The sequence below is a fragment of the Phalacrocorax carbo genome, chromosome 5, assembly GCF_963921805.1.
Source record: "Phalacrocorax carbo chromosome 5, bPhaCar2.1, whole genome shotgun sequence".
Classification (NCBI taxonomy): Eukaryota; Metazoa; Chordata; class Aves; order Suliformes; family Phalacrocoracidae; genus Phalacrocorax; species Phalacrocorax carbo.
Genome location: NC_087517.1, coordinates 3,714,225 through 3,738,828, shown reverse-complemented (window position 1 = coordinate 3,738,828; position 24,604 = coordinate 3,714,225). Strand labels below are relative to the sequence as shown.

General features: G+C 39.8%; 1 protein-coding gene across 1 annotated transcript in view; it reads right to left on the bottom strand.

Moving 5' to 3' along the window:
- Positions 1–412: 412 nt before the first annotated feature.
- LOC135313338 (uncharacterized) overlaps positions 413–24,604 on the bottom strand; it is a 342,721-nt gene continuing 318,529 nt past the window's right edge. Inside the window, exons 19-25 of the mRNA XM_064450993.1 lie at positions 21,371–21,520; positions 21,042–21,175; positions 15,351–15,487; positions 12,108–12,295; positions 10,961–11,093; positions 6,895–7,016; positions 413–1,512 (exon numbers count right to left, since the gene is read on the bottom strand). The gene's annotated coding sequence lies outside the window, so the exon portion shown is untranslated. The remainder of the gene's footprint in view (positions 1,513–6,894; positions 7,017–10,960; positions 11,094–12,107; positions 12,296–15,350; positions 15,488–21,041; positions 21,176–21,370; positions 21,521–24,604) is intronic.

Genomic DNA, 24,604 nt, shown 5'->3' with positions numbered 1-24,604 from the left:
CATGTTTCCATTAAAAAACAAAACAAACAAAAAAAAAAAAAAAAAAAAAAAAAAAAAGCAGTGGCATTTGGTAATAAAATACTGATAAAACCTACACACCAATGTCACAGTAGTGTTCTCCGTGAGCTAAACTGATGAACTGTTGAACATAATTTTATTAAAAAGAAAGGTGCATTATAGATAAATTGTACAGCAGTAATTTCTAAAATGCATGATACTTTTTCCAATGCTGCCACAGCACCTGCTGCTAAGTATAAAGATGATTAGCCACAAACTAACCCACTACAGAATTATTATCAGTATATATTTGCGCGATGAAGAACTAATGGGAATTATGCAGATTGCATTTCCTTTCCTGCTGAAGGCAACCAACCTTCACCATCAACAGCAAAATGAAAACAGAACTCAGCTGTGGAAGAGCAGCGCAGGTTTTATTTTATTTCCAAATATGTATTGTTGATTATTTCAAGACTTTAAGACACATGTTTCTTTTTCACAAAATTATATGACAAGCCGTCCGGTATCATTTTTAAAGGCGGACAAAATTTCCCGTGCATTTTAATGGCTTTAAATATGTAATAACTCTTCTGCCGTATGTAGAAACCGGTAAACACACATCAAAGTGGCTTTTAAGAATTATAACGTAATCAGTAGGTAGTGCAAATCAGTACCGATTGGCTTCCTTAATCTGATTAGAAGTGCTGCTTTAAACGCTCTGCCTCCAGACAGAGGGTGAAAGCCGGTTCCTGCTCCCACTCCTCTTGCTGATGCCCCCTCGCTGGGTCACAACGGGCTTCCCGGGGGTGTGATGGGAGCCTCCGCCTGGGCCATCCCCGCAGACCCAAACTCAAGGCCAGGCCAGGAATCCCGCTGGAGTGACCAGCACAAAGGGGCTCCTGAGGATGCCCGGCCCCAGGGGCCGCTGCCACTCCAATGAGTAAAGAGCTGCTGATTTAACAGACCTCTGTCTGTACTTAGTTCAGCTTGACCACGTCACCTTAAACATGAGCAGTTAGGAACATTATGAAATTAGTAGTTGGTAATCTATGGGCAGGAACAAAAATAGGACTACCTAGAAAAGTGCTTCATTTTTTTTAGGGCAGCTTCTTCAGGCACTGGGAAGTGGCTGCAGGATTTAATTTGCTGTGCTTTGATTTCTTGTTCCTTTAAACTTTTGCCAAAGATGATGGGAATGCCAGATGCACATTTTTTGGTATACTTGAATATCCAAATAAATACAAATAACGTCTGCTTGGGTTTGGTGTTCCTTTTTTCATTTCCCCCCTGTGGAAAAAGCATTCGGTAGAAATGTAGGTATTTCTAGTCTGTCATAAGAGCAGCCACAATGAGGATTCAGTAAATCTTTCTTAAAGAATCACTTACAGAGGGATTGCAAGATGAAGAAACATTTTTATGCACATGAAGAGATGGGTAATCAGTGGTTTTCTTTTGTACTGTAATTGATGCTTCAAAAAATACATTTACTTGAGTACTGGTATTTAATGTTTCATACTGGAAAAAACAAATAGGAATGAGCAAAACCAAACAGAGTTAAATTCTCAGATGATCAGCTTTGTTGCATAGGTCCTCCATGGTTCACTTGAATCAACTAAACACTCAAAATACCTTCTTTCATTCTAAAACACTTCATGACAGCAGTCTGAAGTTTTACATTCATTGGATGGGAAAAAATCAGATTATTTAAATATAGCCTTAATGAAAACTGATCGGGATTCCTTTAAATGAATTTTTGTGAAGCAGAATACTTAAAAACAGCAGAGAATAATTTACTGTATTATCGTTAGTGCATCAGCTCATTATAGCTGCAAGTACAATTTAAGTTCCTTAAATACATGGAATGTGCTTCAGCATAGCCTGAAGTATTCAAAGGTTTAGATCACTAGAAATTTCTCTGCACATGCTGAAAATATGGACTGCTTACTGGAAAGGAAATCAAATGTGTATTTGATTAATTGATGTAGTCACGTATTAAAAACTTTTGCTTCTTATCCCATTAAAAGTAACACTAATGAGCAATGGCTGTGACCTTCAAGTAGAAAGCCACATGTGCTTCAACCCCTCAATATTTACCACCCAAATTTAATCTTTATAATGGACACCTTAAAAGGAATCTGATAGAAAATACTAAGAGCTGCTCCAAAACTAAAACACTTAGGGAAGATTTTGATTAATGCCTCGTGATTAATCAATTGATTAATATAGTTTTCAATACAGATGTTAGGACACTGTCTACTTTAATCAACCATCCTGAAAACGGTGAAGACAAATGATCTATTTTTTTGTCGATTGAAAAAAGAAAGCCTATTTTAGCAGTTATGTAAATTATAAGACAAGCCTTCCTTACGATGCCTAGATTTTTCCTTTTTATTAAAACCTTACACACTGGAACTGTTAATTAGGTAAGTGTCATCCTTTTGGGCAGAAGCTTGGTATAAAGTCACGTATCCAGCCAAACGAGTGCACTTTTTAAAAGAAATTGTTTTAGAATTGCACTATAATCCATATTTAAAGTCTCTCTCCCCGATATTTTTTTATTCTGAGACTGTTTCTAATTTGTGATTATGCTTTCTACCATACTAAAACTGAAATCTTTATTCCAGTCAAAAATAATCACCCCGTAATTACTGTGACAAACTGCCCAAGCTGTATCATTGTGGCCATTTCGACTAATGATATTGTATTAGAATGCCTAGCAATAGACTTCAAATGGAAAATATAATTATGTGCATTAGTTTGTCTAAGCATTTATAAGATCACATATCCATCAGTTATCAGGTCTCATAAAAAAAGCCATATATCACTGTCACTGCTAGTTTTGTTATTGGAAATGTGGGCCGTTATGAACTCAGCTTAAGATGTGTGTCTTAAATTTCACTTATTCTGTTGTCCAGTAAATCCATGTAAGCTGAACTCCTATAAAGTGAGCGGGATTTTCAGCTGATGGCATGGGAACAAATTATTTGACAGACTCACCAAACATAAACTAAACGTTTAAGGTGCTATTTAAAAGCTGAAGGCCTTAATCTTAATTCGGAGGCTCATGTTTAACTTTACACACTGGAGTGCTCACTGTGCATAAAGTTAAGTGGTTCCATGCGTCTGCGCTGAGCTGAAGCTATATGTTAGCTTGTTTTGCAAGGCTAAGGCAATGTCTGAGCAACCTCTTCGCATCCCAAGGAAACTGAGCGTCCGACCCAGCTTCACCTTGGCAAAACTGCAGTTCTGCAATAGCAACTGCCTTAATTCCTCTCCTGCTCTTTCTCTATGTGCTTTGCTTTGCTTTGCTTTGCTTTGGAAAACCTAAACTGAATATTTTGCATTTCAGAAGTAAATGCCACTTGGATTTCTGATCCCCAATATTTGACCGCTCTAACGGAAGAGCTACCAAAACCCCAAAACGAAATTATTGAAGTCAAAACGGAAGAATGCCCTGCCTACCTATCGAGTTACTGGCACTTGCTTTTTCTTTTGAACAAGGCCAGAGGAGAAGCAATCCTTTTGCTGTTAAGAGTTATCACAAGGAGAGCACGGCACCTGAAAATGCCTGGCTACGGTGTACGTCAAGGCAAGATACATCTCCCAACATCTGATATCATATTATTGCACAACAAGGCTAAGTCATTACATCAGCTATCATTACGTAACAATGATGAGTTTCTTTCAGAAAATATAACTAACATTTTTCTTCCACTTTTCGGGTCATCTGAGATGCGTATCTGTGGTTTCAACACCACACTTAAATAATATTGCTTGCTCTATTTTGGTGCCAGTATAAATTTAAGCCATCCAAATAAGATTGTATATTTGAACTGACAAAGAATAAATTATTTGCATCTGGCATAACTGATGGTTGTGTCAAAGCCCTGGCATATAATTCTTAATCTTATAGATGCCTGTTTACTTGTGCATAAGATGGCTGTGCTGAGTCTCTTCCCAGAACAATTATGAAGTTATTGCCATGGGCTAGCCTGGGACTTCGAGGCGAAGTTGCGTATAAATGCAGCCATCCTGGAGCAGCCTGAAAGGGATAGTTTGAATTAGAGCTCACTGCTCTGCTTTGTCTTCCCTGCTCCAAGTAAAATGGGAATGGGCGCCTGCCAGGCGGGCGCGAGCCGCATGTGGTCCTTCGCTTCCATGTGCTTCCCAGCACAAGTACCCCCAAATACCACGTAGTCAGAGTAGAAATGTTACTCGCGCTCCTCCATGGCTGAAAACGTTCTGTGGTAATCTACCTTGTGTAATACAATATATTTTTTAAATGAAAACTATCTTTCAATGGGCTAGGGTTTGGGGTTTTTATGGTTGGTTTTAATTAATATCGATTTTATATGTTTAGAAAGAAAATCCACCAATTCAGACCTGGGAAATGTTTAAGATATGTTGTTTTTCTAGGAGAATTTTTATTGATTTTTATTAATCCCGTAGTTTGCAATGGCTGGGTTTTATCTGCTGTTGTGTATTTTCTATTAGTATGCTAAAATAATCTATTGTTTTTGATATTCAAATGTGTAACAGAAGACATGTGAACTACAAATCCTCAAAGGAACCTTCCCAGGATCTACCTGTTTTACCCCAATAAAGGGCTGGGGCTCTGTTTAGAAAGATCAATAGGCTATGAAATTTCTGCCTCCTTATTAGCAGAATTAATTTTAAAGTGGCAATATACATCCTAGAAAATTTGTTTCATATTAAGAAGTCCAGATGTTTCTGGTCTCTCTGTCTGACATTCTCACCATCAGAATAAATTGTATTTCCAGACTAATGTAATAGATAAGAGATATGAATAAATCTCATACAGTTCAGTTGATAAAATTAACATGCTGATGATATTTTAATGTTTCCATATAATCAAGGGGGCATGGATCATGCCTCCACCAGTTCCAATGTAATTCTGTTCTTTAATCTTTTCTCAAGAAAAAAAAAATAGAGCATTAGAGAGGATTATACAGTAAACAGTATGTGCTCCAGTCTTAAAGCAAGTTGTTTGCGATACGGTTGAATGGCTTTGCCCAAAGGTATTGCAGCAAAGCAACTAATATACTGGAGACCTGGGGTCAGAACCAGTATTCCTGCAGTGCAAGTGTGTCACTTACACATTGTAGCTTCTGGTGGAGAAGATCCACTGATCTGGAGAATAGTATTAACATATCAGAACCACTCACCATCCATATGACCTTACAGAGAGGACATAAAATCATACTTGTCTTACGCATAGGAAATCTAACTGACTTTAAACCTAAGGCAGTCAGAATTTGGTCCAAAATGCATATGTGGGTTTGCTGGAGCACGGTGCTCGTATAAGGCAACTTGAAATAAAATGACATTTGTTGACCAAAGACAAACTGAAGACAAAGACATCAAAGGCAAAGGAGACAAAAGAACAAGGGAAAGAAAAGCCTAAGTACTGAACCTAAGGCGGATTCCTATTCAGCAGAAATTATTGGTATGTGGTGGAATTCATCAGACAGAAGTCTCAAATGTAGTTGAAGGGGTTTAAAGACCCAATTCCCACTACGGTTTGATGCTGCTTGGGTATCTAACTGACTTAGATGGCTTTAGACGCCAAGCTTTATTCATTAACATGAGAAACATCAGAATGCATCCCCTTCAAATATTTGCAAGCGCAACATTAATCAGCTCCAGGACTAAATGGTAAGCTTTGAGATTGATAATACTTAATCTACATCACTCTTTATCCCCCTGTGATTTTTTTAAAGTACAGAAGAAACCATTGGTTTTCAAGCTAAAAATGGACACAATTAAGTGTGAATACCGTAATAGTATGTTGATGGAAAAGGAGCAGGTGATCATGTACTACAGCGACGATCAACATCGTGACTGTAATATTCGGAAGGGAGCAACCTTAAATTTGCATGTTGAATCCTCATCTTGCCTTCTAAAGACGTTTTTATGCCAAGTCCTAATGTATATTTGAATTTTCACATGAAAAGAATATTGCCATCCTGTTTACCAACATTTTTATGAAGAATCTTAACATTCCTTTAAAACTGACAGTTAGCTGGTGACATTTTGAGGCCTAAAAATTCACATGCAAATAATCTGAAGGGATGTAATGAAGGTGAAATTAATGAAGATCAGCCGCCGACTATGTGCAGAACCCCTACGTTGGGCGATGCTGATGGGAGAAAGAAGCAGGCTCAAATAGCCTGAGGTTCCTCTGGAAACTAATCTTGAAGTCTTATCCAGAATCAACATGTTCCCAGGGGAACCTGCAGAACATTAATATGCAACAAGCAAAAAGCACACACACACTGCAACTACAACCATGGCAGAGAAAACTCTGTTAGGAGAAAAGGAACCCATCAGCGAATGAAAGCAAAACTCTCTCCATGGTAATTTCATCAGCATCTCTTTATAGCCCCTTTCCCAGCACACCTGAGTAATTCTCGGTGGGAATGTCTCCGTACCGTGACAGTTTCTGCGCGGCCGGGTGTCCGGTGTCAGCGGGTGGTAGCTCTGGGTCCCTGAGATGCTCTTAGCAGCCCGTAGTCTCTCAAAGGCTGGAACCGTGTTTCTAGTTCCTGCCTTAGTGATGAGGATTTCGCCTTTGTCTAGAGGTACGGAGCTGCTAACACAGCTCCTCTGCTTTCTGCTCAGACTCATCAGACACCTTTTTATCCCCCGCACCATTAGGAAAATAATTCTGTAGCAGCTTCCCTTGACTATCCCCCAGGGGTTTTCATGTAAAATCCTCAGTGTGTGGCCCTCTATCACAATGCAAAGAGGGGAACTTGGGACAGAAATGTTTCTCCAAAGCCAAAACATTACTGCAGGAGAGAAGCCCCATTTCACCTAACTGCATTTTAACCAAGCAACTTGGGATTGATTTATACAGCTGGCAACCGCACTGACCTGGAGGAATCATGGACAGCATTTCATGCAAGTCAGTTCTTTCTATTGCCATGAGCTCCATCTCTGCCAGGTGGCCACCAAAGGACGTTCCTCCTAGAAGATGCAGGACACTGGCCTTTCCTCTGTAAGGAATACCAAGTGCCACAGACGTTATTTGGTGAAAAAATTATCAGTCTATTCCCTATCACAGCAAATAATTTTTGAAGAAGAGGCAATATCGTCTTTACCTAAACACACACACACTCTTACATATATAAAAAAAATAAAGTATCTCGCACCAGGAATGAAAGCACCTGGAGATCTTTCACTATTACTCGGAAAGCGACTGGCACCTTAGTTTGAAACCTACCACAGAAAAAAACCCAGTGATTAGCATGTAACAAACAAACAAAAAAATCCTGTGCATACACATAACTAATTTTTTTATAGCTGGGTGCACTAATAAGAATCATTAGTAGATTCCTCTAGGAGGGGAACTTAAAACTAATTAAATACTTTGCTATAGGAAAAGGGATAAGCTCTGAGTGAAACACCTTTTCCTATTACCCTGAAAAGACCGATGCCATATGCTAGAGACTCGAATAAGAGATATACAAGCCTTTACAGAACACATCCTGCTACCTTTTTAATTCACCCACATATGAAGATCAGCAATCACAATAAATTCGTATGATCTCTCTGCTGTGAGCACCCGTACACAATATCCTTTGGCATAGCTCAAAATAATGTTACGATATGAGGAAGTTATTGTAATTAAGAGCATTGTTAAAAACTATTTTAACAAAACAACAAAAGAGAGACCACTCCAACCGAAAAATATGGGAACCTTGTACTCCAAAGAAATCCCCGTAGCTCTACAAGTGCTCCGGGACTTTAGCAAAAACCTGCTCAGGAGGAGGGGGAAGGCAGATCCGGCTGGGAAACAGGAATGCTGAAGCCCCACAGCTCAGTTCTGGCCAGTACGAGATCCAGAGACAATCCACATAGCAACTGTTCCAAACCATCTCAAAATATTTCCACATCAGGAAAATGACAACTCTGAAAGTGTTTCTGGGGTGTAGGAGGACCAGAAAGAGGATGCGCAGGTTTGAAGCTAGGTTTATACTCTACAAATTCTTAACAATTATTTCAATTTTTCTGCTGGTGACCATTCACTTGCGCTTTCACCCTCCCATCTAGCATTTCCTGACCTTGGGGAGATGGACCAGAATCGTGCCATTTCCATCTGAGTGCAGGTCCCCTGAGCGTGGCATTTTGGGCCCATGTACACAGTGCTACCGAAGACACGTGTAAGGTGCTGCAGGAACAGAAAGCTCAACCTTTCACCTCATAAGTCACCTCTTTCAAAGTGATCTAAGAACACTACACTCTTTGAGCAGCACAGCACATTTTAGACACTACAGAACCACTCTGAGCTGTCAGCATATTTCCAACAGATTGATGACTTTGAAGACCTCCAGTGTAGAGGGTAATGTTAAGGATCTGCAGTTACTCAGCTAAAGTGGAGATGAGGGATGCCTTCTTTCCAGTCTTGGTTATTGAATTTGAAAACCCTCATAGGTTTTGCTGTCAGAGTTGTTGCTTAAAACGGGCTATTATAGGAATGAGTTAAAAAGGAATGATTGGAAAAAGTTTAAAGGAAAACGAAGATATATCTTTATCTTTTTCAGGTTAACGCAGTGACAAGAAATAGAGTTTCACAGTAAAGTAAAAAAAATAATCATTGTGTTAGATTCTTGTCCTTAGAATAGCGTTTTTTACAGCCAAAAACTCCTTAAGGTAGAAGTAAGCTCAGGGTCAACACCTTTTATTATACAAAAGTTTACCCTAAACAGACACTCCCTGTGACCTGAAACGCAACTTAAATATTGTATTTCACTGATTTTATTCTATTTCACAATGAACAGCCTTCAAAAACAGAAAAAAAAAATAAGGACAGAAGATACATTGTAAATAAATGTAGAGTCAAGGAAACATTAGAAACCAGAACAATTAAAAAATATTTAGATTTTCTAATTTGTTACGTTTGAAATGTAAAGATATATAGCTCTATTGCTGTAATTGTTTCTCATTTTTCTGCATAAACCCATTTATATTAGAGAAGTAAGACATTACACTAACCATCTGCCTTCCCAATCCCTCACATTCCTTCACTTACCCACCTACAACTCCATGAACTAATTACCCTGTAAATTTGGCCTTCATTGTCCAAGGTATCTTCGTGTAATCAGCACTCTGTGCAACGTCTGCTGGAGTTTAATGAGTATAAAATGGCAAAAAATGTGAATTGGAACATATGAGAAATACTGGAATAGCTTAGAAATTTAATGCTGGCTGCACATCTGGAAGTTTGGGAGAAATATAGTTCTGAAAAATAAAATAATACTGAATATCTATATCTCTCTAGAGAGTGGTTTCATTGCACTAGAAAACTATGTATTTGTTAAATATAAATAACAAGCACATTTTGTTATTAAGTATTGGGAAGGAAGCCAAAATAGTCTAGTATAGCTGGAATGGAAAGCTCCACACTAAAATGAATAGTCTGAGAACTGCTTCTTCTATCGAACCTTAATCTGTGACCTAAAGTTGAGGGTTCATTCTGACATTGCTGACTGGGAGGTCCACAGGAAAAGCACGACTTTGTGAATCTTCTTGAGAATGAAGAGCTTAAACTTTCTCCTTCAGGGGCGTTTGCCTTTGCAAACGAAGGCTGTCCATCTTTTCTTCCAGCCTCTTGGAGGTATTTTATTTCTTCAACCCTAATCAAGCTTCTAGTATCTTTTATGAAACCACCAGCAGGATTTTGGATGGTTCCAGCAGGGGCATTAATTATCTGCAAAATGGCCTTATAAATTCGGGAAGTGATATGTTACTCTGACGTCCCCCTTTCCCTCTCCAGCCGATCCCTGCCTACAGGCAGTGGTCAGGCACGGTCCTGGCAGACGGCTGATGTGGGCACTGCCCACCACTTACCCAAGGTGTTCTGCAGAGCTTTTACTTCAGTGAAACCTTGGTGTAAAACTTTACACATAAAACAAAAGGCAAAGCTGCTCACGAGTTTTTTTTTCACTGATCCCATATCACAATGCAATATTTAATGAATCAATCAAAGTAAAGTCTCTAGGCAGGAGGGTTCTAAACTTACTGTCGTAAGTAGGCATTTAAGTTTGATTTACTGAGGTAGTTATTGCTTATTAATCGGATAACATTATGAAAGCTGAGTATGCGTATGTCAGTTATATGTTAATTAGTATAGTAAGAGATACTAAATAGCACTAGAAGGTGCTTACCCATCCCTTGAATAAATTTAATTACAAGGAAAGAAGTCCAGGAGCACATTCTCTTATATGGGTAACCATTCATATGAAAAACAAATTGTCCTGGTAAGATCTTCAGACAAAAAATGGCTTCTGGAATTCACACAAATAATAAGTACATGATAAAACCGTACACAGAACAAATTTCAGGTGAATATTTTTTGTCAGCCAGTTCATCAGGTATGTACAGGAGAATCAGAAGTTAGCTCTTTTCAGAATTAGCCACATGTTATGGCTGTGATTTAGGAACAGTTTGGTTGTAAAGCTGGATATCCCATGAGAAAGCAGGATCACATCAGGATTTTTGAATTTCCAATAACTCTTAGTGGCATCTATATATTTTCACTTTCTGTTTAAATACTTCTCTAAAATATTCATTGGACACAGGGCAGATGGAAACCTCAACACTGTCAGTATTTACCCTGCCTTCTACTCTAGCCAGCCACCCCAGGCAGGGAAACACTCTGAGACTTGTGGATTTATTCCCAGTGGTGAGAAGCACACTTGTTTGCTGCAGCCACAGTAGCTTGCCTCCTTTTGCCAACCACTCTGGTTTATTTTCCCCCTCCAGTATGGGCTAAAATAAACTTTCTTCATTTGAGAATACCTTTGGAAACTTGACTTACGTAAGAATATTATTGCATAGAAGGTAATCACATATTTTCACTTAGACATCATGCTTAAAATATTTGCTGCAGCTGAATGTTAATCCCAAGGACTAATTTCAATGTTTTTTCTGGTGCTACCTTAATGCAACCAGGTACCGACTCTGTGAAAGGGCAGCCATCCCGCCCGGTCAGTGTTAGTCCTCCTTCCGCATCTCCTCGCCAGCTAGCCTGCTGTTCGGTGAGAAAGTCAGCACCGCAATGCACACACATCCTGCAGAATGTAAAAACAAGTAATAGTCTGTGTCATATGGTGACAAATACAGTTCAAAGTGCCATTATCACTTGTTCTCATGGTGATAATTAATCCCATCATCATTATCATAATGAGAAACCATGTTCAGAAAATGCTGATTGAAAAACTCCAGTATAAAAAATACAAGTCATTCACTGCCCTATCAGCCTAACTGATTCTTACATTTACTGTTGATTAGCACACAGTCTTCCAAATAATTTTTATACCCCAATCCAAACTTTTCTAGTGTTCTTATGTTTCACTTCATGATTTTGTAAAATGTTCCACTCTAGCATGAAGTGCTAGGATTGCACTTTTGTTCATTAATTTATGATGGATCTTTAATCAGAATCTTTTCCTGATTTTTCTCCTCTCCTGGTGATGTGGTGACAAAGAACAAGAGCTAAAGAAATTGAGAGCGATATAAATAAAAAGAGTGGAAGAGAAAGGGAGAGAAGAGGAGAGGAGAGGAGAGGAGAGGAGAGGAGAGGAGAGGAGAGGAGAGGAGAGGAGAGGAGAGGAGAGGAGAGGAGAGGAGAGGAGAGGAGAGGAGAGGAGAGGAGAGGAGAGGAGAGGAGAGGAGAGAGGCGAAGGAGAGGAGAGGTGAAAAGGAGAAGAGAAGAGAAGAGAAGAGAAGAGAAGAGAAGAGAAGAGAAGAGAAGAGAAGAGAAGAGAAGAGAAGAGAAGAGAAGAGAAGAGAAGAGAAGAGAAGAGAAGAGAAGAGAAGAGAAGAGAAGAGAAGAGAAGAGAAGAGAAGAGAAGAGAAGAGAAGAGAAGAGAAGAGAAGAGAGAAGGTGGCAAAGGAAAGAAAAGTACAGAGAAAAGAAAAAATGAGCTTCAGCCTATGAATAGCCATAACTCTAAAAAGGCATGGTTTTAAGTGTACAAGTGTTATCCCATGGACTGGCCCCTTGTTCCCAGCCCTGCCCCTTCCCACCAGACAGAAGTTCAGACCCTCCTGCAGCTGCCGAGCAACCCTCGAACATGAGCAACCTGGGCCCCGATGGCTGAGAACATCCCCTGGAGCCTCCCCTGTGTCAGGCTGGAGTCAGACGCAGCTCAGGGACACACGGGGGTGGGACCCAGGCTGGGAGGCTTCAAGATGGAGCTGTCAAGTACGTGTCAGTGCTTAGACGCCTCCGTAATCTCCATGTGTCTTCCAGGCTCAGCCGTGCAGAGGGCTGCAAAGGCAATTAAAAACACTTCAGCTCTTTACTGCACTTTTGAAATGCAATACAGACTCTCATTTCAACTTTTCATACGTCTTCCTGTATTAACAGTCTGAACCTAATAAATAATCCAAGCCTATCACACATAGACTACTCTTCAGCCAGGCTGATAAGGCAAATCTAAACTACATTAGATAAGCATTACATTTTTGCAGGCCTCAAATTTTTCTCCAGTTTTAAGCTCACAATTAGACTGTGTGAACATAAAATGAGGTGTCTGAAATCACAGGACGTTACATACCACCCGGAATATGGCCCTATTTATATTTGGCCATACGTACACACAAACATTGATGTAATGATATACAGTGCTACTTTTTAAAATCCTGCGCATCAAGAATGTTTCTGAAATACGTGCTGCGCCTACCATATAGCTACATCCTATAGCAACGTACGCACAAGGAATGACCTGCTACTGGTGAAATTAAAGGGCTGTACTCTAAGCAAAGGTAGATCAGCTGATCGGAGTGGCTTCTTCTAGCATTTTATCTGTTCCGAATACACAAATTCACTCGTACCATGGCTGTATACATATGCACGATCAGTATGTGACAAATTTAAAAGGGGCATACAATAAGCTTAAGTCATCATAAATCATACAATAAACCATCTGAATGAGAAAATTTAATAAACGATATGTTTCCACAACAACTTCATCCCCTTCCATTAAATCCATATTCCCCTAGGACTCGTTCTAATATTCTCAATTCCTAAGTACACATCAACGGCTAAAAGAGAGGGGGGAAAAAAAAGCACAACTCCCCCTGCCAGGATATGTTTCTTCCTCTCACTTTTTGGTCTGGCATTTTCTTTTCTGCGGCCAGAATTCAGTCTCCAGCCCGTGGCTATTTTGGATGGCAAATGGTTTCCTGCTCCATGACAATTTTCTTGATTTTAAAAATGTTTCTAATCTTCATAAGCAAGAAACTAAGTGAATGGGTGAACAGGATAGTGTCAGGGAGAGACCGCTTTGTAGATTGGCACTACGCCTTCCTGAGGCCAACAGCTTGGGATTAACGATTCCTGCATTCTATACGAACTCCTTACTGAATTATTGGCCAGCGAAACAAGCTGAGAGTTTCCTTTGGTGTGAGCAGAAACTCCAGCCTAAACCCAAGAAGCTTCCCCTACAACAACTGATGCATATATTGCAAAAAGAAGTTTCTTTTTTCTGCAAATAGTTTTGTTGCAGCAGGCTCTGTCTTTGCTAGAAAGAAGCCTGTTCCTAGCTCACAGTTTTCTAGTACATATTTCCCAGCAAATCTTCCTTTAGAAAGAAAATTAATGTTTCTCTAATATAGAGAACTCACTGGGATTTAGACCTTCTTCACCGCACTCCAATGTGACTTTGGACAAATCACTTTTAATCCCACGTTGACTAGGTGTCAGAACTGATCTTATTTAACAGTTTTGATAATTAATTTGACAGAGAATGCTAGTATACCAATTATATTTTTTTCATGACATGAATTTGGAAGGCATTGCCAACCCAAAGGAGTATCAGACTACAGGTAAATTAAATGATCTGGGGGCTGCAATGACAGGAGTAGGATAACATTTAGTAACATAAAACTGCAGGTTCAGGAATTTAGGAGTGAACAATCAGTATTTTTGCTGACAGCTTGGACTTAGTGCTTGGAAATGGAAGAGGAAGGCAGAGATTTCACAATATGCTGACTATAAGCCGTTGATACAACGCGCCCATGAAGAAAAATAGGAAGTCCATCTTAAGATAGGGAAGGAATAATGTTCTCATTAGGAATGGGAAAACATTCATACTGTTGTACAAGCCCATGCTGGGTCTACCTGGTGGTTCAGAGTGTTTACACACAGGACGAAAATTCGTCAAAATACGGAAAAGGGTGACTCAGGCGAAAGTCCTACCTCTCTTACGCGATGCGAGTGGAACAAAGTCATTTTTTTTAGCGCAGTAAAATGAAAGAAGGCTGGGGTTAAAACTATTTTAAATCACTAGAGAATGTTGGTGCAAATGTGAACAGGCATCCACTGGCTACAGATCAATTTGGACTATTAGAAAAATATGTCTAAACGACATCTTCAGACAGGAGAGAGATTCTCCCATAGCAAGAGTGGAGGCAAACAAATGACTTGACTTTGAATTTGAGGGGTCACTTTATAAACCCAATTCCATCGTATACTTGCTTGGAAAAGCTGGGGCCTGAATTTGATAGCCCATGCTTTTACTTCAAGTATGTTGAGTATTTCTAGTCTGTTCGATGACATTGGAGCCAAGAGCCTGATATCCTCAGAGTTGCTTGAAAATCCCAGGCAGAAACGAAAGCTGTGACTGCAGGAGTTGAGCGTATCAGTTTTATTAGGGCTTGTTTGAATTGGATCTGTCACCCAGGAGAGACGTCTACGTTCCATATGTAACCTCATAAAGACCTATTATAGCACTTCGCTTTTCTATAAACATAGATACGTCATAGGTATTACATACATGCACCCATACATGTTACAGATATGCACATGTTCACTATACAAGAACAGACTTCAAAACGACATGTAAATGTATGTTTGAGATTTGTAATGTTATTACCACATTAAACAGTAAATAGGTGTGTAAAAGGTTGTGTTTCTCTATTTCCACTAGTTCTAAATACAAGTTACAGCGTCCCCCTATTTTACTACCCAGCCAAACAGCATAGAGAAACCAGGATGTTAAGCTAATTTTTCTTACACTAAAACCTTCCATCTTTTGCAACTAACTCATCTGATTTCCAGGATCGTAAGGAACTGTATAATATTAAATTATAACAACAGCAATCAAAGGCATGGGGAGCAAGAGGATTCTCGATTGCAGCCCATGCATCACTCAATATCACCACAGAAGAGGAGACTGAAAAGCACATCAATTCACATAACTCCCTCCCAGTGTCCATTGTCTTTTTCAGTTCCTAATGATGCTGAAGTGTCTCCATGATTAAAATTTAAAGGTTTCCCAGTAACCAAGTAATTTGCCCAAAACTCCTTATCTAGCACTCACCATGAAGACTCTGATTTTAATACACCATTAATCAAGCTCCAGCCAAGTTTACTACTGATACTTTCAATTACAGAGGAACTAACTTCATTCTTCTCAGTGTGTCAGTGAGAGACCACTTCCTTGATTAGCCACAGACCCTAAAAACAGATGGATAACAGGGTTGGGTTTGATGCACTTTACTGAAGGAACTATTTGTTGCGAATTACAAATCAGTAAACAGAATCGGATCTCTCTGCTGCGGGATATACTTCAGCCAAATTTTCGGCCATACGCGTCCTATGATAATAAAAAACATTAACTGATTTCGAGTGTAATAATAATACGTGATTTGATTAAATGTAAATTAATGCAATGGTGACTCTAACAGGCAAGTTCTAAATATCAGCATATTTTACAACACAAACATTTACACAAATGCGCATGATGCGTGCTTAATTTAAGCACATGAATAGATCCACAATCTTCTATAGGACATCTCATGCTCTAAGTGATGCACGTGCATAAGTGATTGCAGGATCAGTTATCAGAAAATGATCCCCGGTACAATTTATAAGAATTCCAACAGATTGCAAATAGCTATGATTTGTCACACAACATCTGGTCTCTTCTCTCCGCAATCAAATGGACAAATGGAAATAACAATACAGACTGTGAAATCGCAGCTTGTGAAAAACAATTAGAGGGAAAGGGACCCATACCTTACCCTGCCAGAGTGATGGAATTTGCACAGGACTCTTTGGCTCAGCGAACAGAGAGTCAGCGTTTGTTCGAGCTTGAGCGCGATTTCCCCAAAACAAGGATTTAATTCTGAAGTTATTCCCCCAGCTCTTCAGGAAAGCCTCTGGCAAAACAGGATCGCAAGCCCTGTTAGAGCCCCAGCAGGCCCCAAGAGCTTCACCTGTTCTGCGGGACCGACCTGCTGCGTGGCAGCAGCAAGAGCGCACCGTCACCGTGTCGCGATGGGTTAGGAGGAGAAGTGGCTGGACAGAATTGTGAGGTTTTACTTAAATATATCAGTAAGATCACTCCAAGGCTCTTGGTTCTGAATGCAACTGACCACTAGGAAAGGATTCATTTTTTCTTCAACTGAAGCATGTTACAGCACTTCCAGTTACATTGAAAATTGCACGAAGTGTCTCAACAGCGAAATCGAAGGGACAGATAACAATTAACTTGGCTGTGACGCCATGGTCGCATCGTAAAAGCCACCTGAGAATAACATTTAGGAATATCCATCACAAAGCTCAGATTTATGCAGTATAATTTAAACCAAAAGGATGTATAAGAATTTTGAGGAGAAAATTAAGAGAGTATATACTCGACAGTACCAGAAAATGAGACAGCTTTTCATTCACAGCATTATTCAAAGTCTCTGGATGGTGCTGTTTGAGGGTGAGCTTGATTTTCTGGTTTATCTGACTAAAAAATGAGTTTAAGAAAAGAGCAATGATACAGTTCTTTGAAACATCTGACACGCTGTCATTCAAACCTAGCCCTCGCAAATGAGTTGGCATCCTCACCATTAGTTAAATAAAAGCTTTAGCTCATACACATGTTGTGAGGTACCTGAAGACAAACCCCAGCACCTCCTCAGGTCAAGGCTGCCGTGTATATGTGGAAGCCTGTTTTACTACAAGGAGAGAACTAAAGATTTGCCCTCACCGCGTACCTCCTCTCAAAAGAAACCCATCACTGCTTTGCAAGCGAAGAAAAGACAACATTTAGGCAAGAAAGTCCCCAGATTTCTACTGCTTACTCTTTTTTTATATTTTTTTTTCTCCAACAATAATAAACATGTAAAGTAGAATAGATAAGGCACACAAAAAACCCCCAACCCGTACTACAATTTCTCCTGAAGTTGTACTTTATCCCAAACATAGTAATACCTTTTGTAAGATTTACAATGTTAACCAATTCTTTTCTGTCAACTAGCAATTTTTTGGCAGATCCCTTTTGCATGATTCATGAAGGACCAGTAAAAGGCTAATTGTTCAAATTAATTTGCGTAAATGACTAAGCAAGAGATAACAAAATTACATCTGCACTTGTTTGGCAAAGATTCAATAGCAGCGGCCCTGTACTGCCAGCTGCTTCCAGACAACACTCTTGCAGAAATTAAAAGCTACAAATATTAATTAATACACTTTTTTGGTACGTTAATTTGCACTGAAAGGTTCCGGAGTACAAAACTGCTGAGAAGATGAACCATGATAATTAGAATTAATGGGATGGATGCATGTTTTTTGCAGCTGAAGTTTTAAAAACCCATGAATGGAACTGGGAACTTGGAACTGACATTCTCATAAATCTCTATGATAATGCCGCTATTAGTATTAGAAGGATTAAGTACTGTGGCTCCAGCGTTATCCATCACATGACACGTTGTATCCCATCTGTCACTGCAGCAGCTAAGACATGATAGCTGTCCTTGAGGAAGCCGTATGAAAAGCTTTGGGAATTCAAGGAATTGTGGTGCGGAGTGTCGGGCTACGAAATGAATAGCTCAACCCTCTGACTCTCAAACAGAAATAATGGCCGGTGCTCTGTACTTGTCAGCTTAGTGCTTTAACAAATACTCTGACTATGGTATCTGTATTTAAGTTAACTTAAGCAGTCTGAATTATAGATAAATCAGGCAGGGAAAAAGAACAGTCAAATGTCACAGAGTTTTATCTTTAACGTGTTTCTGTCTTTGTAGGTTGGATGTCTTTGGAACTGTTTTTACTGATGTTCACCGCATTAATTTTGCATACTTCAGGGCAGCGAGCACCACTGGAGCACTACTCAGTGCACTGAAATAACAATGAATGTTCACATGAAATCACTAAGACGACCGTTTACCTACTTCACAAGGTTATCTGCACATTATCATGATGCAAATCTCCTTTTCCACACAACTGCCGTCATGAAAAAATGAAATTTTAGATGTTTTCTGTCTTGAAATTTTGCCTGTCAAATTTACTTAAAATTTTGTCTTAGAACTTTCCAGATTTTTGAAAAATTATTGCATCTTTACATTGTACAAATACTTTTTGGGGACACACATGCAGCAAGTCTATGCTACTATTTTACTAATTAATCTTTCAGTGCTAAGATAAAGCCACAGAAAAGGAGCTTCCAAGATTTCAAAGGTAAGAATTTTTTAAATAGCAATTTTACGACTATTTTTAATGATACCTGTGTACACATGCAATGTAATTGGTGTGAAAGGTTGAACCAGAAGGCAGGTCTAAGAAAACCCAGACAGTGGAGAGGCAGTAGAGATTGTCTTGGGAAGGAGCAACTTCTTCACCCTGTTCTCGCAAAAAGCCACACCGGGGTATTCAAAGCTGGCCGAAGCAGGCAAAGCCCACGCAAAACCGAGCCTGCACTAAGTAACATATGCTGGGGAGCAGGCTGCAAGGCTCCATCCAGAATCACCGCCCCTGGGCAGTTCGGTAGAAAACAAAACAAAAAAAAAATCAGAATTATGCTTTCACAATTTCCCAAACTCCCAGAACTTCACTTTACCTACGGAGGCTGACCATGAAACCTTGTGTCCTGTCACGGGATGAATTCAATCCATTCAGCTAAAAATTTTGCAGAATAACAATTTTATTTTTTTTTCTAGTGAAGTTTGTAAAATACTATCAGCAAAGGTGGGTGATCAGCAACGTAATTTTATCCCCTTTTTCTAGCATAACAGTTTCACAGGCTACCCATGTTATTATTCCTTTACTCTGAACTATTGGATCATTTTCCTCTTCTACAATGAGATGTCTGCTTCTACTCGGCTTTTATTCATCTGCACGAGCTAGAAAAAAAGAAAAACCAACTTGTTATGGCCCATCTCTGATGATATCATTGCACAAAATAAAAAATTCTTTTTGACCCTGATCCTCAGCAGCTGAGTTGTTAATATTGTGCAGCCAGACTGCTCACAATCTCACGGCGCACAAAGTCAACACAAATCTTTCCATCTCTGGGCACCGGATCAAACTGAGAGCACAGCAGCGAGGGCTGGGGCTGAGCGCTCCTTTCCTACTCCCCAAACACAGATTTTTCAGTGCCCCATGCAGCAGAAAAGCCTTAGTATCACAAGGTATAGCCATCTTTTAGAGGTTATCTGTATAATATTAATAAAAATAGGTTATAATTTATTAATTATTGTGAATTATAGCGTACATGAATATTTTTTCCTCACCGACGGCATTAGATTTACAGTCCAAAATATTCACCCAGGTGGGTAGCAACCACCGAGCCTCAGAAATCAGCATTTTTTTTGTTTCTGAACTCCAAAGACACAAATGTTTACCCCTACACAGAGATGTGAGACAACACTGCTCTGTTGGGATACTGCTGCCACATGGAGTAAACTATTCAAAGAGGTTTTGAGTCAAGTAAATTGAAAGGAGAAAACTGAATAAGCTTGTGAACAACAACACAACATATACGGTAGGAGAAGAAGATACGAGCACAGCTAACACAGGGCACAACACAAAATTAGTTTCCGACCACCTAAATTGTTAAATATAAAAGAAAATGCAGGGGAAAAGAAGAATAAAACCAACATTTTGCATTTCTGTGGCAGCTTCCATCCAGAAAATCCAAAGCACTTTGTTGATGCTTCTGTGGATTCTGATCTCTAAAATGCCAGCAGGGTAACTGTTACCACCACAGTTTTGCAAACTGGAAAATGTAGCAGAAAGGGGAAAACCTAGCACAGGAAACCCTAGCTGTGAAGGGGGGAGCGCCCTGGCTGGGCTCTGGTATTGCCCAGGTGCTGGGCTCAGCGCTGGCCCAGAACAGGCACCCGCTGGGAGGAAGGGCCTGGGCACAGGTTTTTTTTCTTCTCATTGCAGCACGTGCAATCGGAGAGACCGCCAAAAACCACCCTGAGCAATACGTACTTCGGTGCTCAGGCAATTTGTCTGAAATATAATGACCACCTCTACGCTGTCTCGTTGAAGCTAAGAGTAATTGTGATGGCTATTTGATACCGGTTCTTCTAATGTGGATTTTGCTGGCTTTAATTAGCATACGAGACCTGATGCAACTTTACAAAAGAGGCATATGTTTTTGGCAAAAGTTTTGGCTTTTTTGATGATGCTGTCTTTTCTGACTTGGAGCTGCAACATAAAATAAATTCCTGGCCATTTCTGATACTAGAGTTCATACTGAGAGCAACTTGAAGATGAGGAGCTTAATTATTAATTAAATTAACTTCCTTTAGGCTATAATAATACACCAGCATTACTAAAAAGAGTACTTAGATTTGCATTTATGGGCCTTTACTGAAATCATTTTCTTCCCTTGAGACCGTCCTTTCTTTTTCCATCTCATCAGTCTTATGGCCCAGCACAGGGCATCAAACGTCACTATCAGTCTTAGTCTGCTTGATGCCGAAACTGGGAGTTTGTTAAAAATGTCACAGAACGGTACTAATCTGTTCATTTGCTACAGGAAAAAGAAAAGCAATGTAAATTTTAAATATGAGTCTCTCTGCGATTCAGCTAGTCCCTGTATTCTTCCCATAACATCCTTCACATTGAGCTTCTTAGGAAGACCTAGGGAATACTGGACATTTCCAAAGACATAATGGCAGCCGGTAGGCAGCTGTCACCCGAAACTAGAGGAATTTGTGCTACAGGACAGCTAGGAAATAAGTTACGGTGGTCAGTGAAAACAGTATACCCAACTACCCTCACTCACTTCCAGTGCCTGCAAATGCTGCTGAGATTCTGTACAGGTGGATGAACCAATGTTGTGAAAGAGGCTGACGGCTGATGGGTCTCTCAGTAGATTCCTCTGGACTTCCAGAACACAGGCGTTAAGAATGGGACATTCTTTAAAAATACAAAAGCGATGGAAAAAAATAAGCATATTGTGGACACTGTGGGTCTGTAATATTTCTTTTAGAGAGTTTAATGGCAAGAAAAATGTTCTAACACGCAAACTGAAAAATCCAGACCATCCCTGGCTACCTGTGATAAAGAGGATTACCCAGTGTTAGGTGTTGTCTCCGCGACATTGCTCCTTACCAAACAGCAAGTAACTCCTTCATTTTGGATCTTGGTACCTCCATCTGGTAACTCTTGCAGACTGGCAAGAAAAAAACCTTCTATTTCTGAGTCCGCCAAGCTGGCCTTGTCTGGGATACTCCGCAACGCCTTTCTGTATGGACTGGTTGCCTGTGGGAACACACGTGCCTTGGACTGGCTGGCGTCCTCTAAGTTCACGTTGACCACTAGAGAGAAGTCAAAACTGAAAAGAAGCTGTGTTCCAGCAAAATGAAAAGTTGAATTCTTAATAATAAATAAAAGATTCATCAGACACAAATAATAAAAAAAAGGGATTAAACAATCCACCCCAAAAATAGAATATCCTTGGCACCAATCTAATTTCTTAGCAGTCGCTTGACGACTCTCAGAAGCAGCTCTTGGTGGCAAAGGGATGGTGCGAACTCAAGACTGAATTCAGACATGGAGAATTCAGCTATGGAGAACAGGAAGCATCTTCAAAAAGGCCACATATACTCTTCCAACGGAAGGCCTTAGTTGAGCTTTCCCCTCGACTGAACAGGTTGGCCTCCGCAGGAGCACTAAAGGAGCACATGCAAGGGTGTTTGAGGATGATTTCCCATGGACATGACAGAGAACCCTCCTAAGGCTGGTTTTCCTTACTCACATCATTCTATTTTCCGCTGAAAAAGTAAAATTACAATATAATAACCTGCAAACATAGACCGTGGCAGCTTTTCCTCCCCTTCCTGTTACACAGCAGTGCCTGTTTTCTGCTGGTTTACCAGGATTTTATGGAAAACCGTGGTGACGCTTTAATATGCCGTTTGCTATCGCTGTCCCTGAGCCATAGATTATAAATCAGAGCAGGTGGTACCTGCAGTATATAGCACACTGTTACACAAAGCATTTGCAAATACTCATACAGAGCCTGGGTTTGGTATCCAAGCAAAGGCTTAAAGATGGAGTTTTTGAAGTGATAAGCAATAGTCTTTCATCACTCTTTAGTGCAAATATCTCTGTATCTAATACGTTGCTCCTAATTTCCTCACCAATTATTGAAAGACCGACCCTAAAATATCACCTACAAATAAATGAGTGTTCAGGGTTAATGGTCTTAACCAGCACTACACCCATCAGCACTTCCAGCACTACGCCCGTCAGGTCGTGCATCCCTCCCGTAACCATCATTTGCGTGGGCACTCCTTTTTGTGTTGTTATTTTCTTTTCCACATGTCCCACTAAATGTCCCTGCCATGCTTTGCATATTTTGGTTGCTACTGTAATGGAAACAGGAGCAAAACAGTACCAGACTGGCAGCTGTGGAAAATGAAGCCCTCTGTTTCTACGCAGGGCAGATGTAACGTGCATATCAGAAGGGCTGCCTTGATCCGAGCAGCTTACACCGTATCAGCCCTGTTCTGCAGGACCATGCCAGAGGGTGGTGAGGAAGAAATGATTTATATTTGTGCATCAGACATTCTAATTCCCTCATGCCGAGTTTCAATAGAAAGAGACACCAAGAGCTTTAGAAATGTGTGGCTAATTATACATCTCATCAAATGCTCAACACTTACACTCACGATGAGCACAAAGCACTTGTCTACTCCGCCACCTATCCCCTTCCTGGGTTGTCCTTTTTAATGGTCTGTTATGTAAAGAGAGTTGGCCGCTTAAATATTTGAAGTCTGCCAGTTTAAAAGATTTAAAGTATTTTAAAAATGCAGAATAGACAGTTTTTTGTGCTCTTATCATTCAAGAAAACCTTTGCTGATACTTTTTTTTTTTTAATTAAAAAAATCCCTTTGGGGTATGAATGCCAAGTTTTAGCCCAGAGGGAATTTTTATTGCAGATATAAACCCCTGGAAATCAGAGTACGTATACATATACTACAGAGCCTGATAAACCCTTGACTGTGACACCGCTACTGAGGGCTGCTATAATATCTGATGACAAAACTGACAGATTACTTCTGATGAGAATGTGGAACCCTTTTTGTTTTTAACTTGACCCTGAAGACATGTCATAACATTTGTAATATCTGCAATAAAGTGTCAACTATACTGCTGTAAGACTGCTGGAACTTGGAGTTAAGCATTCAGTTTAGTGCTCCTACAGCTTTCAATTTAAAATAAAAAAGACTCTTAATTTCCTTTTGGACAGTCCAAACCCAGTATAACTACACTAATTTGTCTTGGCAAATATGAAGCAGTAGTGGGGAACATGACTACTGGAATAGAAATCCAGAGCAATAGACAAAACAGAATAAAATAAACCTATCAGGCGTCTACATAAATTCGAGATTTACGGTTCAGTAGAAATAATCTTAAGAAGGGATTGCAATAAAGTAAGTGTCAATGACCACCTCAGCAGCGGGGCTAACTTGATTTCAGTTGGCCGCAAACTAAAATTTTACTCTAACCTCCAAGCCACGCGAGGTTCGTGAAGTATTTTAAGACCATTTCAAGAGGGATAAAAATCTAAATAATATCTCCCTCTCCCTGTAGTCGGATGCGCTGCTTCGGAGCCCAGTCATTCAATTAGGGAAACAGATTCTCCTGGGCTGGTCTCACCAACCCCGTTATCTCCCACGCATCGTTTTGTCCCCTAGCTGAACCGCATTAGTCATGACGACCATAAAAAGTCTAATCTTGCCATGGATATAATGTCTACTCTTTGCCTCGGAGACGGTATTTCTACAGATGCTCCGTGCAGACTGGAACAGAGAAGCCCCACTTCTGTGATAAACTTGTCCCAAAATTAATAGCTTGATATAAAAGTAAGCACCACGCACAAGTCCGTGAAAGACAATATTTTGCTGCCACTAACAAGGGCTGATTTCTTTGTCTAAGTGTACAATATAGTAAAACTAAGCTTTATTTCCCAAGAGATGAAATACTTCATTTATTCGTGTAACTTCCTCAGACTTTATATTCTTGTGTGTTTCAGGACTTCAGTAGTTGCCTTCTTGTAATATTTCAGCTTTTAAGCTGTTTTCTTGCCTCACTGAACTCACATAAGATACATCTGAAAGCTTTAGTACAAATTTACTTCGAATAAAGTCTTCAATTCATTTTCATGGCACCAAAAAGACAGCTTTAATAACTGCAATGACAAATAAACTGGAAATCATTCCAGGCCTTTTCACTTAACTGACAAGTAGAACGCTCTCATAATGAGCCGCAGGTTTTACGTTTTCTCTTTGACCATAATAGCTTCATTTAAGAGCGTCAGACCCTGACACTTCATCATTT